The 18,480-nt window shown below is 40.1% G+C and overlaps 1 non-coding gene across 1 annotated transcript; it reads right to left on the bottom strand.

Moving 5' to 3' along the window:
* Positions 1-1,070: 1,070 nt before the first annotated feature.
* On the bottom strand, positions 1,071-1,177 carry LOC131636646 (small nucleolar RNA R71). The gene has a single exon (XR_009294133.1). It is a non-coding gene; the product is annotated as a small nucleolar RNA R71 (small nucleolar RNA).
* Between the last annotated feature and the right edge of the window lie 17,303 nt (positions 1,178-18,480).

Genomic DNA, 18,480 nt, shown 5'->3' with positions numbered 1-18,480 from the left:
CAGGCATTTTATTAGTTACGTTGTTTCCAAAAAGCCTTTCTAATATCTAATGGGATGGCGAAAGCGTACATTAAGAGTTAGGATAGTGATCTAAATCAACAGAGTGAAAGTTTGAGACGAGGATTTTTAACCAATTGAATTAGTAAAGATTTTTAATTGAATTATGCATTAGCCAATGGACCTTTGGATCACCTAAAGTTAAACGAAATACATACTGATATCTGTTCATTATTATATTTCTTACTATTCACAATCACTCTCCCTTAGGAACAATCAAATTATTAGTAGCCTTAGCTTTACATAGTAACCTTAGATAACGGTAGATCGATTCATAGTCCCTGTGGATTCGATATCTTTTAAAACTACACGACACGACTGTGCACTTGCAGTCATCAGATTAATAGACACGTAAAGTCGCGATCAAGTTTTTGGCGCCGTTGCCGGGGACTATTTAAGTCGATATCGTAACTCACTGTTACACCGTAGAGACTAGGGCAATTCTTTCTTTCTTTCTGAACGATTGTATGCCAAATACTTGTTCACAAGGAGGAGATTTAATACAACGAATCAACGAGATCGAACGTTTCATTAACGTCAAACGTCGAGCTCGCAATCTTCCCGAAGTGGCACCAATTCCGATTAATCACGAATTGACCTTTACTGATCAAATCAATCAAATTATCCCGAAGTTAGAGATGGCTGCTCTTCGTCCTCTTAGAGACTATGCCGCTCCTTCACGCGCTGAACCGCACTCAAGTATCGCACCACCTGCGATTGAGGCAAACAATTTCGAACTGAAACCTTCATTGGTCCAAGCTGTTCAACAGAATCAATTCTCTAGAAGCCCTGCAGACGACCCCAACCTCCATTTATCTGTGTTCGTGCAATATGCCGACACTGTCAAAGCTAACAACGTTAGTTCCGAAGCTATTCGATTACGTCTCTTTCCTTTCTCCTTGAGAGATAGAGCTAGAGCGTGGCTTCAATCCATGCCTTCTAATTCCATAACTACATGGGATGAATTGAAGAGAGTATTCTTAGCGAGATATTTTCCGCCTAGCAAAACTGCTATGCTAAGAGGTCAAATCAACAGATTTACCTAGAAGGATAACGAATCACTCTTCGAAGCTTGAGAACGTTACAGGGACATGCTTAGACTATGCCCTCATCATGGACTCGAACCATGGCTGATCATCCATACCTTCTATGGTGGTCTCCTTTATAACACTAAAATGACTATAGATGCCGCTGCTGGCGGAGCATTAATGGACAAACCTCATGATGAAGCATACAACCTCATAGAGAACATGGCACAAAATCATTACCAATGGGGTGGAGAACGAGCCGCTCTAGAGAAAACCCAAACCAAAGGAGGAATGTACAAAATAAGTGGTATAGACCGTGTTAATGCTAAAGTAGACGCTTTAACTCAAAAGATCGAAAACTTAACCATCACTCCATCAGCCACCGCTGCTGTAGCACCTAACTGCGAGATTTGTGGATTGACTGGACATGCAGTTGCCGAATGTCAACTCTTGACTGGAGTCCCATCTGATCAAGTAAACTATGCTCAAGGAAACCCTTATTCTAACACGTACAACCCTGGATTGAAAAACCATCCGAACTTTTCTTATAAAAACAACAACGCGTTGTAAGCGCCTGGACAAGCACCTGCTGTGCCACCTGGCTATCAAAAAGCGCCTGCAGCTGCTCAAAACGCCCCTAGGAAGTCGAATCTTGAAATCATGATGGAAAACTTAATAGCTTCCCAACAACAAACCAATAAGGACTTCCTAAATCAAAACATCCACAATAGCGAGCAACTAAAACAACTGTCGAACAAAGTAGATGCCTTAGCTACGTATAACAAGATGTTAGAAACTCAAATTTCACAAGTAGCTCAACAACAAGCACCTACTGCTGCCCCTGCTGGCACGTTTCCTGCTCAACCACAACCTAATCCTAAAGGACATGCGAACGCGATAACACTACGAAGTGGAACGAACTACGATGGACCTATTGATCCTAGAACTCAAAACGCACCCATGTCCCAACAAGAGCCAAAGGAAACCCAAAAGACATCAACTGATGATCAAACTGCTAGGCCTAATGAGAACAACAACGAAGTGGAACCTGAAAAAGAAAAACCTTACGTTCCACCACCACCTTATAAGCCACCAATTCCTTACCCTCAGAGATTAGCTAAATCAAAAACCGAAGCGCAATTTAAAAGATTTGTAGAACTTCTGAAACAATTAAACATAACCATACCGTTCACAGAAGCCATAACCGAAATGCCTTCGTACGCTAAATTCCTAAAAGAAATCCTATCAAACAAAAAGAAACTCGAGGATAACGAAACTGTAACGCTTACCGCTGAATGTAGCGCTATCATCCAAAACAACATGCCTCCCAAACTGAAAGATCCTGGTAGTTTCTCTATACCCTGCGTAATAGGAAAAACCATCATAGAGAAAGCCTTGTGCGACTTAGGAGCCAGTGTTAGTTTGATGCCTCTTATAACCTGTAAGAAGCTCAATCTAGGCGAGCTTAAGGCAACGAGAATGTCTCTTCAACTAGGTGACCGCTCAGTTAAATACCCTGTAGGAATGTTAGAAAATATCCCTGTTCGTGTAGACCAATTCTACATCCCAACTGACTTCATTATAATGGATATCCAAGAAGATTCTAACATCCCGATCATATTAGGAAGACCATTCTTAGCAACCGCTGGTGCAATTATAGACGTCAAGCGAGGAAAGCCTACTTTCGAAGTAGGAGAAGAGAAAATAGAATTTATTCTTTCCCAATTCCTAAAAGCACCTTCTATAATTGACACATGCTGCTCTGCCGACATAATCGACGAGTGTGTTAATGAAATAAAATCCGAACCAAATAAGGAAATCGAGATCCTAAAAATTCCTATACCGCCGATCTTTGAAGATGACAACTGGCGTGGGGAATATCAAGATAACCACCTGAGTGAATGTTTGGCATTAACTCCTGATCCTATACCTAGACCTAAGAAACCTGCTATAGAACATAAAACACTACCCACCGATCTTAGGTACGAATTCCTAGACGAAGAACAAAACCGACCAGTTATAGTTAACGCCGATTTAGGACAAACCGAGACTGAAAAATTACTTACTGTCTTGAGAAAATACCCAACCGCTTTAGGATATAACATATCAGATCTGAAAGGAATAAGTCCTTCCCTCTGTATGCACCGCATTATGCTCGAAGACGATTGTAAAACCTCTAGGGACAATCAAAGGCGAATAAATCCAATTATGAGCGATGTGGTTAAAAAGGAAATCCAAAAACTGCTAGAAGCCGGAATAATATATCCAATATCCGATAGTAAATGGGTTAGTCCTGTTCATGTCGTACCAAAGAAAGGAGGAGTTATCGTAATCACCAACGCAAAAGGTGAATCTGTAGCACAACGTACCCAAACTGGATAGAGAATGTGCATTGACTATAGGAAGCTAAACAAAGCCACCCGAAAAGACCATTTCCCTTTACCTTTCATAGATTAAATGCTCAAACGCCTAGCTAAACACTCACATTTCTGTTATCTGGATGGATACTCCGGATTTTTCCAAATTCCTATCCACCCTGACGACCAAGAGAAGACCACGTTTACCTGTCCTTATGGTACATTCGCTTATAGACGAATGCCTTTTGGACTTTGCAATGCACCCGCGACCTTCCAAAGATGCATGATGGCAATATTTGCCGACTTCCTGGATGGAATAATGGAGGTCTTTATGGACGACTTCTCGGTCTGTGGAGGAAGTTTTGAAAAATGCTTAGAGAACCTTGAATTGGTACTTAAACGATGCGTTAGCGTTAACCTAGTCCTTAATTGGGAAAAATTCCATTTCATGGTTAGACAAGGAATTGTACTTGGACACATCGTATCCGATAGAGGAATCGAAGTAGATAAAGCCAAAAACGAAATTATCGAAAACCTTCAACCTCCCAAAACTGTTAGAGAAATAAGAAGTTTTCTAGGACACGTTGGTTTTTACCGACGTTTCATTAAGGATTTCTCTAAAATAACCAAACCCTTAACCGAATTACTGATGAAAGACGCCGAATTCATTTTTACTGATAAATGCACTGAAGCATTCCATACGCTTAAACAAGCATTAATCTCTGCGCCAATTATGCAACCTCCCGACTGGAATGAACCCTTCGAAATAATGTGTGACGCAAGCGATTATGCTGTAGGAGCCGTTCTAGGGCAAAGAAAGCATAAGAAACTACATGTCATATACTATGCGAGTAGAACCCTAGACGAAGCTCAGATGAATTATGCCACGACAGAAAAGGAATTACTAGCTGTCGTATTCGCATTAGACAAGTTCCGTTCTTACCTGGTAGGAGCCAAAATAATCATATACACTGACCACGCCGCCATTAGGCACCTCTTAACCAAGAAGGACGCCAAACCGAGACTGTTGAGATGGATCCTATTATTACAAGAGTTCGACCTGGAAATTAAAGATAAAAAGGGAACTGAGAATGTCGTAGCAGATCACCTCTCTCGATTGGAAAATCTAAAACCCGAACAAGTATCAATTGACGATGATTTCCCTTATGAAAGACTCATCGCTCAGTTAGAAGCCAATGAATTAGAACAATACCATCCAATCACTGAAACCAACAACTCTGTAGAAGTAGCTTTAGTCCGCTCTGACACACCTTGGTATGCAGATTTCGTAAATTACCTAGCTGCTGGTGTACTTCCTCCTGATCTAAGTTACCAACAGAAGAAGAAATTCTTCCATGACCTAAAACATTACTATTGGGACGACCCACTCCTGTTCAAAAGAGGCCCCGATGGAATCTTTAGACGTTGTGTACTCGAGGAAGAAATAGGAAGCATAATAACACACTGTCATTCTGCACCGTGTGGAGGACACCATAGCACATCTAGAACCTGCGCCAAAATCCTTCAATCTGGACTATTCTGGCCTAACCTGTGGAAAGACGTTTATTTTGCTGTACTAAACTGTGATAGATGCCAACGAACCGGAAATATTTTGAGACGTGACGAAATGTCTCAAAAGGGCATTCTAGAAGTAGAAATATTTGACGTCTGGGGAATAGACTTTATGGGTCTGTTTCCATCATCGTTTGGAAATCAATATATACTCGTAGCCTTCGATTACGTTTCGAAATGGATAGAAGCTATCGCTTCTCCTACAAACGATACACGAGTAGTTATCAAACTCTTCAAAAACATCATCTTTCCTAGGTTCGGTGTGCCAAGACTGGTAATTAGCAATGGTGGGTCTCATTTCATTTCAAGAATCCTTGAGAAACTCCTTCGAAAATATGGAGTAAATCATCGAATAGCTACACCATACCATCCTCAAACAAGCGGACAAGTAGAAGTATCGAACCGCGAAATAAAACAAATATTGGAAAAACTGTTGCTATATCTAGAAAGGAAATGTTAACCAAGTTAAATGAAGCTTTATGGGCTTATAGAACAGCTTTTAAAACTCCAATAGGAACTACCCCATTCAAACTCGTTTATGGAAAATCATGCCACCTTCCGGTAGAATTAGAACATAAGGCCTATTGGGCCATTAAGAATTTAAATCTAAACTACACCGCCGCTGGTGAGAAACGACTTCTAGACATAAACGAATTAGAAGAACTTAGACAAGACGCTTACGAAAACGCCAAAATTTATAAAGAGAGAACGAAAAAATGGCACGACAAGCGTATATCTAGGAAAAATTTTAACATAGGCGACAAAGTACTTCTATTTAATTCTAGATTAAAATTATTTCCTGGGAAGTTACGATCTAGATGGTCTGGCCCTTTCGAAATAACTAACATATTTCCGAGTGGAGCGATAGAAATCAAAGGAGAAACCATCAAACCTTTTGTCGTAAATGGGCAACGTCTTAAGTATTACCACCATCTCGAACATGATGAAAACATCGAACTTTTTAAACTTGATGAGCTGCCCGCTCATTCGAAAAAATAGTTTTCTATTTTTAAATCGTCGAGCTTACGACATAAAACAAAGCGCTTGGTGGGAGACAACCCACATTTATTTATTCTTTTATTTTATCATTATTTTTATTTTTATTTTTAACTTTTTATTTTTATTTAAATAATCTATTCTATTTTGAATTATTTTAATCTTAATTTTAATTATTTTTATGTTTTTCCTACATTTTATAATAATCACTATAATTGTAACCGTTATCTTAAATCGAGAAAATATTTCCTTTTTATAATTATATTTATTATTAGAACTTGTTACTTTTTTATATTATTTTATTTTATTTTCTCTCTTTATTTTCCTTTTAAATCAACACTAGCCTAGTTCTAACTTAACCTTAATATTTTCAACTTTTAGGTTTTCTTAACTACTAACTAATCAAGATGCAAGAAGTCGATAATATGGAAGTTGTATTCCGTGGTAGAGGACAAGAAGCAAGATTTGATAAGCTGGCTGAAAGACAAATGGATTTGACTTGCTATCCTCACCAGCCGACTATGGAAAGACTTGGTATCGAAGAGAGCGTCATGCACTTGCTGAACCAAATCGGTTGGACCGGTTCTCACCTGTTCCGCAAGTTTAGTACCTACCGGAAGCTCACTCTGGAATTCTTGAGTTCCTTGACTTATCTTCCTAACTGTGGACAAGGACTGAAGAAAGGAGTCATCCTCTTTCGACTCTTTGGTATGGAATTTAACTCTTGCATCCGAGATTTTGCTGAAATGCTAGAACTACCCCATGGATCAGATGCATACACCAAAGTAGCTGAAGACAGTCTTGCATACTGGGAGTTGGAAAGATATTGGGGCAAGATCACTGGAAACGATAACCCTGAAGAGAACGAATTTCAATCTGAGAACATCCATAACCCTGCTTTCAGATACTTTCATAAGATCATTGCTCACTACATCTTTGGTAAACCCGATAATGTCACCGAAGTTTCTAGAGAAGAGTTATTCATCATGTTCTGCTCCTCTCAGAATCGTCCGGTCAATGCCATCGCATTCATGCTAACAAACTTCGAGCGCATCACGCAAGACGAAGTTTTACCTATTAGGATCGGCGGATTTGTCACTATGATTGCTAATGCTATAGGACTGAGAATACCTCTACTTAGATTGACACCTCTGGGTTCCCACAATTCTATGGACATTCACTTCTTCTTTAACCGAGGTATCATCGGTAACCTTGGACCTGATCAGTTCGATTTACTCATTGATAACAAAGTATTGGATCAGTTCACCTTACCGAGTCCTAGGACGAGTGTGCACAACCCTGCTAACTGGCTTTACTATGGTCAGATCCCTGAGAGAGAATCCTCACCTGAAACCCCACAAGCTTATGAACATTTTGATGAGGAAATGCACGTATCGGAATCTGAACCTGACACTCCTCCTAGATACTATGAGCCTCTTCCTGAAGAAGAACCCATTCCTGATTATGAACCTCTTCCTGAAGATGAACCCATTTCCGAGTATGAGCCTGAGACTCCTACTGATGATTATACTGTTGATATGACTGATGTCGAGCTTGAACCTCAACAACCCGCTACATCCACCGCATCAGTGAACCAAAGAATGCCTAATCAGAACACACATGAGCAAGCCATCACTGCACTGCAACAAGATGTACAACATGTGCGCAACGAGCTACACACTTTGCAAATGCACTTCTTCGATTTCATCAACACCGTCAATGCTCAATTCGACGAAGTTTTCAAACACATTTATTCTAATGTGCACAACAATAGACATGGCTAGATGTTACCGCTTAGATTATTAGATTTTATTTCTAGTTTTAGCAATTTTCAATTTCTAGTTTAGAATTTTAATTTTCTGCACTTTTACACTCTAATTCTGTCAACATTCAGTACCAGTTTTTAATTTGAAATGCAATATTTTATTTATTACTGCTACTGTGTTATAATATTCTGCTGTCTGACTGCTATATATTTATGAATGCATATAACTCACTCAGTCTAGTATTTTGCTGCTTATAGTAACATCCCATATTCCAATCTGTGCTATTCTCTAATAAATCCTATATGTCAGAACTGGTCCACACCCATGCACGCGTGACAGCCACCTGCCTAAGCATGGAGACGCACGTCTCCAATCATGTGGGACCAGCACACTGCACGCAAAGGACAGGAGACGCCCGTCTCCATGCCCTGTCCCCCAGCAGACTGACTGCCTGAGACGCGCGTCTCTCAAGGCTAGCAGTCTGCGTTTGACCACGCAGAAGACTCTTTTACTCTCCATTTTGAATTTTGAATTTGAATTTCAAAATTCAAACTTCTTCATTCTCCCCATTATTTCTTCCATTTAAACACCATTAACCTCATTCATCCTCCATCATTCACCTCTTTAACTCCACATCAATTCCCATTTCTCCATTCCATTCAAACTTCAAACACCACCATAATTCCATTTTAATTCTCCATTAACCACACTATTTTCAAACCTCACTATAAAACCACACCACCACCACTCTTCTTCTTCACAACCTCCAAACCATTTTCTACTCTTCTACTCTCCATACTATTTTTCTTTTCAAACTCATCATGCCTCCACGTTCAATCATCTGTAGTGTGCGTCCAGAGAGGCCACCTCCTAACCTTGCAAATATTATCTTTCGAGAGGATGACAACGATGCTCAAAGAACCAAATACCTCGCATTCTATGACCGTTCGGTTGTTCCCACAAAATTTGTGAACATCGAATGTCTAGAAACTCTGGGTCTCATTGATGGTGTCACCCATTTACTCACTAAATATAGCCTACACCATCTTTGTACCGAACCCGTACCAACTTATGAGCCGCTCGTCTTAGAGTTCTTGAGCTCTTTCAACTACGACACTCCTTCTGATCAACCGCTTTTAACCGGTACCATCCAATTTAGGATGTTCAACCGTGAATTTACTCTGGATCAAGAAGTAGTGGCTACGTACTTGCATTTTAATAATGCACCCAATGCTCTCCGCACAATCTTTCAAGAACTCAATGGCCGATCTTGGGGAGAACTTGCTTTCGAATTTTGGTTTAATCTTACTGGCGAAGTTCCTACCGGTTGGAGGGCCCTACATGCTTCTCACATTCAAAACCCCGCTATACGTTATTTTCAACGTGTTCTGGGGCACACCATTTTTGCAAGATCCAACAACCACAAGAGTTAATCAACATCCGTTATGTTCAGCGTTGGAGGCTCATTAATGACAACCCTCAAGAAAACCAACCTAAACATCCTAATGAACCTGTGGATGCAATGGAAGGAGAACTCAACCAAGAACAAGCTGATGTCAACCAACCTCCTCAAAACAACCCTCCGCCTATCACTCTTGATGCCATGTATGCTGCAATTCAACGCCAAGATCAACTCTTTCAAGCTATGCAGAAAAATCAAACTGAAACACTAAGGCTCATTCGAGAGATGCAACAAGAGCACCGTGACTATGCTATTAGGAACGAAGGTCAATACACTGAAATTGCTACACAATTGCATGATCTTAACATTCGTGTAAATGGCTCTCCTACTGATAGACGTCGCCGTGTTCGTACAAGAGGCGCAAGCAGTTCTCGCAACCGCAACACTGAGGAGTAGTTGGCACGCATTGAGGACACTGCATTATTTAAGTCTGGGGGAGTCGTATTTCTTGTTTTAGTTTTATTTCCTTTTAGTTTATTTCCCTTCCTTTCAGCTTTATTTGCCTTCCTTGTAATGTTTTTCTAATTCAATAAAGAATATTTATGGAATTTCAAGTCTTATATGTATAATTCCGTAGTTATTACAATTTCTTCCATTTTCTTGAGCCATAACAAAATCTTTACTCCAAAACGATAAACGCACAACCCCACACGTTCGAGAAATACGAAGCTACTCAAACACTCAACGCATAGAAATTGATAAAGATTCAAGTCAATATCCTTATTGTCCCAACACTCTAAAACCCCCAAGTATGCGTAACCGATTTGAATACCCTTTATACCGAAACCATCGACTTTAATTTTTGAAGTAACCCTTAGTAGTTTATTCTAGCAGTCGGCACCGTCTTAGATACCAACTATGCAGAGAGTCAATGAATATAAGTGTATGATCCTCATAATAATAATTATGTGCTTAACCGCTAAAAAGAAATGTGCTTACTAAGTAAGGTGATCCTCACAAGATCATTTAACCTAACGGTCACAAATCTCAAATACAAAGAATTTAAAAACTCATTGTTGATTGGTTCAGAAGTCATCTGGTACTGAACTTGGTAGGAAGGACTATTGTCCGATTCCCCACAATCTACAAATGAGCGCTAAGGAGTATACCACATAATTGTGCCAGAACTCCATAAGAAGGATCATAGTCACTAACCGACTACTCTGCTATGTGTGTGTCAAGATAAAGGGCTTAATGTGATTGCGCGCGAATGAAAAGGGTAAAACATGATGACGAGTCAAGGTCAAGCTATAATGGCATGATTCGGATTGGTATGCACGCTGGGAGTTGTCTAGTGTCGCTACTATAAGCTTATTGCTAGGATCTGCAACGTTATTTTCAAACAAGAACACTATATAGCTGAGTATGACCGAACGACGTGGTGGAAGCGTATTTCATTTCGCTGTCCTCCTATCTTTATCTTATTATTTTGCTTGAGGACAAGCAAAGGTTCAAGTCTGGGGGAATTTGATAACACGATTTTATATTGTATATTTAGCTTGAAATCCGTAGATATTTATAGCATTTTCCGTTTATTATGTTGATTTATTATGATATTACGCGAGTTTTTGCTTTGTTTCAAGTTTTACACTCTTATTATGACTATTTGTAAAAGGATAGGACATGGAGCTAAAACGACCACTATTTATGCCTAAAAGATGATAAATGGGTGCTGAAGTGAAAAGGAGGTGCAAATAAGGCCCAAATGTACTAAAGAAGATCCAAAGGCCCAAAAGAGACAAACCAGCCCACTGAGAATCAATTGTGCGTGGCCCAAACCACACAAGCAAGTGGAGACGCACGTCTCCAATGTCTCTATGCCACATCAGCAAAAGGGAGACGCACGTCTCCAGTCCCCTATATTTTCTCCACTTGAGACGCACGTCTCAAGTCATTCAAAGGAGCTTCCTGAAGAAGTGGAGACGCACGTCTCCAGGCCCAGTATGAAAAAGTCCCTCTTTTCACGCAACGCAACTGCAAAGCATCCCCTATAAATAGAAGCAGTCACCTCATTTCTCAATGTCTGATTTCCTGCTAACGAAGTGCTGCCGAAATTGTACCGTGCTTTATATTTTCTTCTTGCTTTCATTCAAACAGTCTATTTTCTCACAACGATTTCTACACCGGAAATTGTTGTGAACCTTTTATAAATCTAGCCTTACGTTAGATTTATCGCTTTTATTTCCTTGTTTTAATTTCCGTCCGTTTAAATTCCGAAGAACGATCCAGCCAACCTGTGGTGGAAGTTCAGTACTCGAAGATTCAATTGCAATTTATTTAATTCAGGTTTAATATTTACCGCCTTTATTTATATAGTTATTGCATGATATATTATATGCCAATTAACATGCCTTTTATTATAAACCAAATTAATTTATGCATGCTTAACCGTATTAATATGTCTGGCTAATTTACTAAGGTATCGGTATGTAAAGTAAGTTAACTGTGGGATCTGAAATAAATTGGCTTAATTATGTTTTGTTAATTATCACTTGTTTTTGGTTTGTATGTCTAATTTAATTAGTAAGTCTTAAAACCAATAGAGCGAAAGTTTGAGGATTTAAGACGGTCAAAGGTTAAAATCAATAGAGCGAAAGTTTGAGATCTTTAACTGGATAGTAGACATAGGACATTAGTTTTAAGGATGGCGAAAGCGTATTAAAACTAATTAGAACTTATTTATTTTCAAAAATTGTTTTTACACCCGAGCGGGATGGCGAAAGCGTACGTTAGGGATATCAGCATGTTCCGAGTCAACAGAGCGAAAGTTTGAGATTAGGAGATTTAAATAGATAACAACTTCATAAAACAGGCATTTTATTAGTTACGTTGTTTCCAAAAAGCCTTTCTAATATCTAATGGGATGGCGAAAGCGTACATTAAGAGTTAGGATAGTGATCTAAATCAACAGAGCGAAAGTTTGAGACAAGGATTTTTAACCAATTGAATTAGTAAAGATTTTTAATTGAATTATGCATTAGCCAATGGACCTTCGGATCACCTAAAGTTAAACGGAATACATACTGATATCTGTTCATTATTATATTTCTTACTATTCACAATCACTCTCCCTTAGGAACAATCAAATTATTAGTAGCCTTAGCTTTACATAGTAATCTTAGATAACGGTAGATCGATTCATGATCCCTGTGGGTTCGATATCTTTTAAAACTACACGACACGATTGTGCACTTGCAGTCATCAGATTAATAGACACGTAAAGTCGCGATCAAATATAATCATGAATAACAATAAAACTTCTTTTATATTTTTCAAAAAGGAATTTGTGGAAATCAATTTTCTTTTTGTTTCAAAAATTACTATAAAAAATAAATGACATTTAAGAGATATGAAAGAAATAAGATTATAAATAACAGATAAAGGCTCAAACTTTATAAATAGAATGGTAGCCTGCAAATGGCAAGACCCCATGGATGATTACAAAGTTTGGAATATGGTAATTTTGTGGAAAAAGGTACATTGAAATATAATGAACCTATCCTCTCTCTCAACTTTGAATCCCTGAGCAAAGGCTTTCGTTGAAATGTGTTGAACTTCTCATGATAAACAGATGACTGCTGATGATCAAGTCTTGTCTGATGTAGTTACTTGCCATGAATCCCTAACTTTTGCCTGGACCGCCCTTTCGGGTTTTCAGTCCACCGGGTATTTTATTCTGTTTATGTCTCTAATTTTTGCCTGGACCGCCCTTTCGGGTTTTCGACTTAGCGAGCTGTCCTTTTATTATTTTTTAGGTGAAGTATTTCTTGACTACATCAGCATTCACGGGACGTAGGAGCTCCTCTCCATCCATAATTGCAAGAATTAATGCACCTACAGAGAAGGCTTTCTTGAAAACGATGTTGTTGAATTGACTTATTGTAACACTTGGTTCTACGAAAGCTTGTTCCAAAACTTTCTGTAGAGCTTCCCTATGAGCTTCAGAACTCAATAGCAGGGAAATAACAGAAATCCTAGACGGAGTATGTAGTAATTGATGTACAATGTTGTATTCACTCCTCTGGATTAACTTCAAGATCTCATCATTTTCTTTCGCTTGAACAGCATTGGTCGGATAATTGTCTTGCTTATGTGGTACTTCCTCTGAAGGTTTCTCCACATTTTCTGTCGTTCTGTTGAAGACTCGTCCACTTCTGGTGACTCGACTAACATCAGCAATGTTGACAACAGACGGTAATGGTATTTCCTTACCATTTTCAATGAATGTAGCGTTGTATTTGTATGGTATAGCCTTGTCAGACTCATACGGTACAGGACCTGGTAAGTAGATGACTAGTGGTGCAACTGCTGTCTTCCTGCTGTCATATTTAACTTGCATAGGTTCAACTTGATTAATTTGAGGAGATACGGTAAAGACTTCGTCATCTTCTCTGTTGGCAAGAACAGTAATGGTATTGTCATCCATCAGCTTTTGAATGTCGTTGCGAACACGCAAACATCCTCGTGAATTTCTTCGACAGATTTTGCATCTACTGTAAGCGTGGAAATCTGTTCCAAAGTAGGCAAGTCCATTTAAAGTTTTGTGGAACCTGACTACCGATCCTTCAAGGTCTTCAACTTTGTAGATTTTGTATTCTCCTGGACATCCTTGAACCATGTTGATGTCATGTTCAGTTCTGACTCGGATATGTTGAATCCATCCTAAGTCCATTTGTTCTTGTAATGCGGCTTGAACTATGGCACATCCTTGATTATTCTTTGGACAAATTTCACATGTGAAGTAGTTGTGAGGTGGTACATGACCGTACCTAGCTTGTTTAGCGTGCATCTTGACAAGATTTTCCCCTATCTGACGAATGTCGTAGATTTGAATGACATTGGGGTGTTGATCTATCAGATTTACTGAAGCTTCTTTGTGCTGCGGCAAAGTATTTGCTTGGACGTTTGGATTAGTATCTTTGAAGGATAGCATTCCGCTCTTCACTAATCGTTGGACGTCAATCTTGAAAGGGAAACAGTTCTCAATATTGTGACCTGGTGCCCCCTGATGATAGGGACAAGATTGGTCAGCCTTATACCATGGTGAGGAACTGTTTGTAGGATTTGGAGGACTTCTTGTCTGAATGAGTCCTTTTGCCAGTAATGTTGGAAACAATTCTGCATACGGCATTGGTACGGGGTCAAAGGCAGGATACCTTGGAGCCCGATTGTTGTAATTTGGAGGTCGAACCTGCTGCTGAGGTTGCTGCGACCTTTGTTGAATTTGTTGTTGCGAGACCTGAGGTTGATAAGCTGGCGCTGAGTTAACAACCGGAGTTATTGTTGCAACTTGAGGTTGGAATTTCTTCTTGATTTTGTGCAAGACATTGCTGACATCTTGATCCTTTTTCTTCTGGAAAGAACTTCCATACTTCCTTGGACCAACAGAAGATTCTGGTTCTTTGTTCAAGCGTCCTTCTCGAACTGCTTCTTCTAAACGCACACCCATGTTTACCATCTCGGTAAAGTCACTTGGTGCACTTGCAACCATTCGTCCGTAGTAAAATGGACTTAAAGTTTTGAGATAGATTTTTGTCATTTCTTTCTCTTCAAGTGGTGGACAGATTTGAGCAGCAACTTCACGCCATCTCTGAGCGTATTCCTTGAAGCTTTCTCTATCCTTTTGAGTCATGGCCCGGAGTTGATCTCTGTCGGGAGCCATATCCAGATTTTACTTATACTGTTTGACGAAGGCCTCTCCGAGGTCTCGAAAAGTACGAATCTCTGAACTGTCCAAGTTCATGTACCATTTGAGTGCAGCACCAATTAGGCTGTCTTGAAAATAATGAATGAGTAATTGTTGATTATCAGTCTGAGTTGACATTCTTCGAGCGTACATCACAAGATGACTTTGTGGGCATGAATTCCCTTTGTACTTCTCGAATTCTGGTACTTTGAATTTGTGAGGAATCTTGACATTTGGAACCAGACAGAGGTCTGAGCATTCTTTCCAAATAGATCTTGTCCTCGGAGAGTCTTGAGTTCCTTCTGCATTTGCAGAAACTGTTCTTGGAACTCGTCCAATCTTTCATACACGCCAGCGTCCTCACTTGGAGCGTGATGATATACTTGTCCGCCTTGCGGGGGAAAAGTATGCATAATTGGTCGTGGAGAAGCCATGAAAGCAGATCTCGGTATCTCAGTATTCTGTTGTGCGAAACCCATTGCCGTTGCTCTTGGAACTTCAATTTCCAGAGGTTTGTAACCCTCCGGTGGACGCATATCCATGGTGACTTTTGGAGCTTCAGAAGCTGGAGGTATGTACCCTTCTGGAGTAAAGTTATACGGCATGCCCCAAGGTCGATCAGGCGGCATGGTATACTGAGGAATAGGAGTAGAAACAACCTCGGAAACCACAGTCCTTTGTGGTTCTTCTGGCGTTGGTCGATTCTGCGCAACTACCAGGGCTTCTACCATACTATTGAGTCTTTCAACAGTACCTTTGAGAGTATTAATCTCTTCTCTGAGTTCTTCATTCTCTTGCTCAAAGTCTTCCATTCTTTTCTTGCGACTTGAACGAGTGTTGTATGGATGAGACAGCTTGAAAGTCTTGGTTCACCTCCTTCTCCTCCTCTCTTTCTGGAGAAAGGAAAGTGACTATTAGATCCGCGACAATTCTCGTGTCAGTGCGTACGACTAAAGCGATGTATGATATGCAATTAAGTTAATATTTTTCAAGGAAACGCCATAATTACGTTATGAAACATCAAACTTTTATTGATTAAGCGAAAACGCCGTTTTTACACACTTTGAAAATGGAAATACAGAGAAACTGAGAGAAAGGACTCTAAAACTTTGATGATGAGCCGACTTCACGTTCTAACATCTTCTTCTGTTTCTTGAGCTGAGCGTTCTCTGACGTGAGCTGATCGATGATCCAGGAAGCAGGAGGGATATGATGAGAAAGTGACGTTTGTGTCACTTGTTGATCGAGTACTTCAAGTAACTCATCCTTCCTTCTTAGGATGTTATGAATCTCAACATTTTCCGTGTTGACGATTCGGTACTTGTTCCTCCAAGCATTCCTTTCTTGGCATACCTTGTTTAATGCCGCTTGCAGTTTTTCAACATCGGTGGAGAAAAGGTAAATTGGTTCCCTTAGGGGAATAGGTTCTTGATGTTGATATGGCATCCTGAGCTTGAATGCCCTGACGCGTACCCATTGAAGGTAAGGATCCAGGGAGATGCAAAGATGTTTTCCTAACAATCTTCTCCCTTTGCTGTGAACAAGACGCCAGGCTTGGACAATTTCCTTCTTCAGCATGTTGCCATGATCGTCGATGTTCTTGAAGAACAGACCCTCCAATTGGATGTTACTTGGAATATTTTTCATAGGATAGCCGTATTGACGACGGGCTAAAGCTGGATTGTAACTGATTCCTCCCTTAGTTCCAATAAGGGGTATGTTGGGGAAACTTCCGCAACTGAAAATGATCTTGGTTTCGTCGTTGTCAGGACTACACCAATCAATGTCTGTATGAGTGAGAGACATGATTTTCTGTGACCAGTAAAGGCCATCCCTCATGTTCCAGAAAGTGCTAGACTTTGGTAGGTGTGAAACGAACCATTCGTATAACAACGGTACGCAGCATGTGATTAATCCTCCTCGCTGCAGGTTTCTTGAATGCACAGAGTGATAAGCATCCGCAAGCAAGGTTGGAACTGGATTTCCAATTAAGAAGATCTTAATTGCGTTGATGTCGACGAAATCGTTAACGTTAGGGAACAAAAACAATCCGTAGATAAGCAAAGCCAAGATTTCCTCAAAAGCGCTCATATCTTGGATGCTGACGAAGTACCAAGCTTGATCAAACAGGAATTTGGAGGGCAATCCTTGAATTCCTCCTCTACTCACCATATGAGTTCTGATGTCGACTACGTTCAAAGGAGTAGTTGCAGCAATGATAATGTCGTCAGGATTCTTTTCCAAACCGGAGTACGGATCTTGCGCGTACACAGGTATCTCAATCAGACGAGAGTACTCCTCCAACGTAGGCATGAGCTGATAATCTGGAAAGGTGAAACAGTGATACGTTGGATCGTAAAACTGTACCAAGGTGGGAAGGATTCCATCCACAATGTTGGTATTGAGCAAAGGCAGAAGTTTTCCATACTTCTCCTTGAAAGCCTGGGGGTTGACCACCAGTTTTCCGAGCTTTCCCAGTTCCTCGACCTGGGGAATCTTGAAGGTGTATTTCCTAGCTCTCTTTCTTCCGTAATCCATAATATAGATCCTTAAGTCCTTTCTCCGTTTCTCTCTTTCTCTCTGAAGTTCAAAACGTTCGTTATTTAGTTTCCTTGAAAAACGACTCGAAAAAGACTCTTTTTGTTTTTAGTTGTTTATTAATGAATGATGCATGAATGCATGAATGCACACACAAGAGTTTTAAACAAACATGGCGTTGAAGGGTATAGTGGTCATGAAGTCCAAACGCAATCCCCGCCCCAATGGTAAACTAAGGTTAAGGATTTTTGTACCTGTAGAACGGGTTCTAGGGATCTCAGAGTTTTTGCTCAACCTTAAAGATACGTTGATTGGTATCTATAAGAGAGTTTTCTCTGAGTGTAGTATCTGCGTGACAATTACTTTCGTAATCACCGCTCTACGTCCTAAAAAAAAGGCTTTAAGTGGGGTTAATGTGTTTCTAGGTCCTCCTGGTACAAATCAGTCTCGGAATGCAGTGGCGCAGTTAATCACAACCAGCCAGGCAAATCCCAAGAGTAGAATTGTGAACCAAGATTAGAGGGCCTTCACCGGGAAGACATCCTCCATCCTATCTTATGTTGCACTCAAATCCGGGTATAGGATTTCTCACCACAAGGGGGAATCAAGCCCTTTCCCGATACAGAATAAACAAAATAAACAAATATATATGCAACAATCACATGAAATGACACAGAGGTTAGGCAGGACCTCTCTTGTTTGAGGGGGAATTTGGCATCCCTAATTCCTCATTGGGGCTGGACCAGCAACAGGTCAACCATTGGTTTGGATGAAAAACCAAGGTTTTTAACACTTATATCCCCAGCAGAGTCGCCATTTTTCTGTGGTGTCGTTTTCTTTTACCTCCCCGTATCACTTGGGAGGACGGCACGCTAGACCCTTCACGCGAAATTTGGAAGGAGAATGCGCCCGTGGTGGGAGGAATTTTGTTTCAGTTCTTCCTACGATATCACACGAACTTTCTTATTTGTCCTACGAGTAGGAAAGGGGAAAAAAGATCTCAACTAAACCCTAGGAG

Source organism: Vicia villosa, unplaced genomic scaffold (genome assembly GCF_029867415.1).
Source record: "Vicia villosa cultivar HV-30 ecotype Madison, WI unplaced genomic scaffold, Vvil1.0 ctg.001800F_1_1, whole genome shotgun sequence".
Taxonomy (NCBI): domain Eukaryota; kingdom Viridiplantae; phylum Streptophyta; class Magnoliopsida; order Fabales; family Fabaceae; genus Vicia; species Vicia villosa.
The sequence above is the reverse complement of the archived record's forward strand: the minus strand, read 5'-3'. Positions and strand labels throughout refer to the sequence as shown.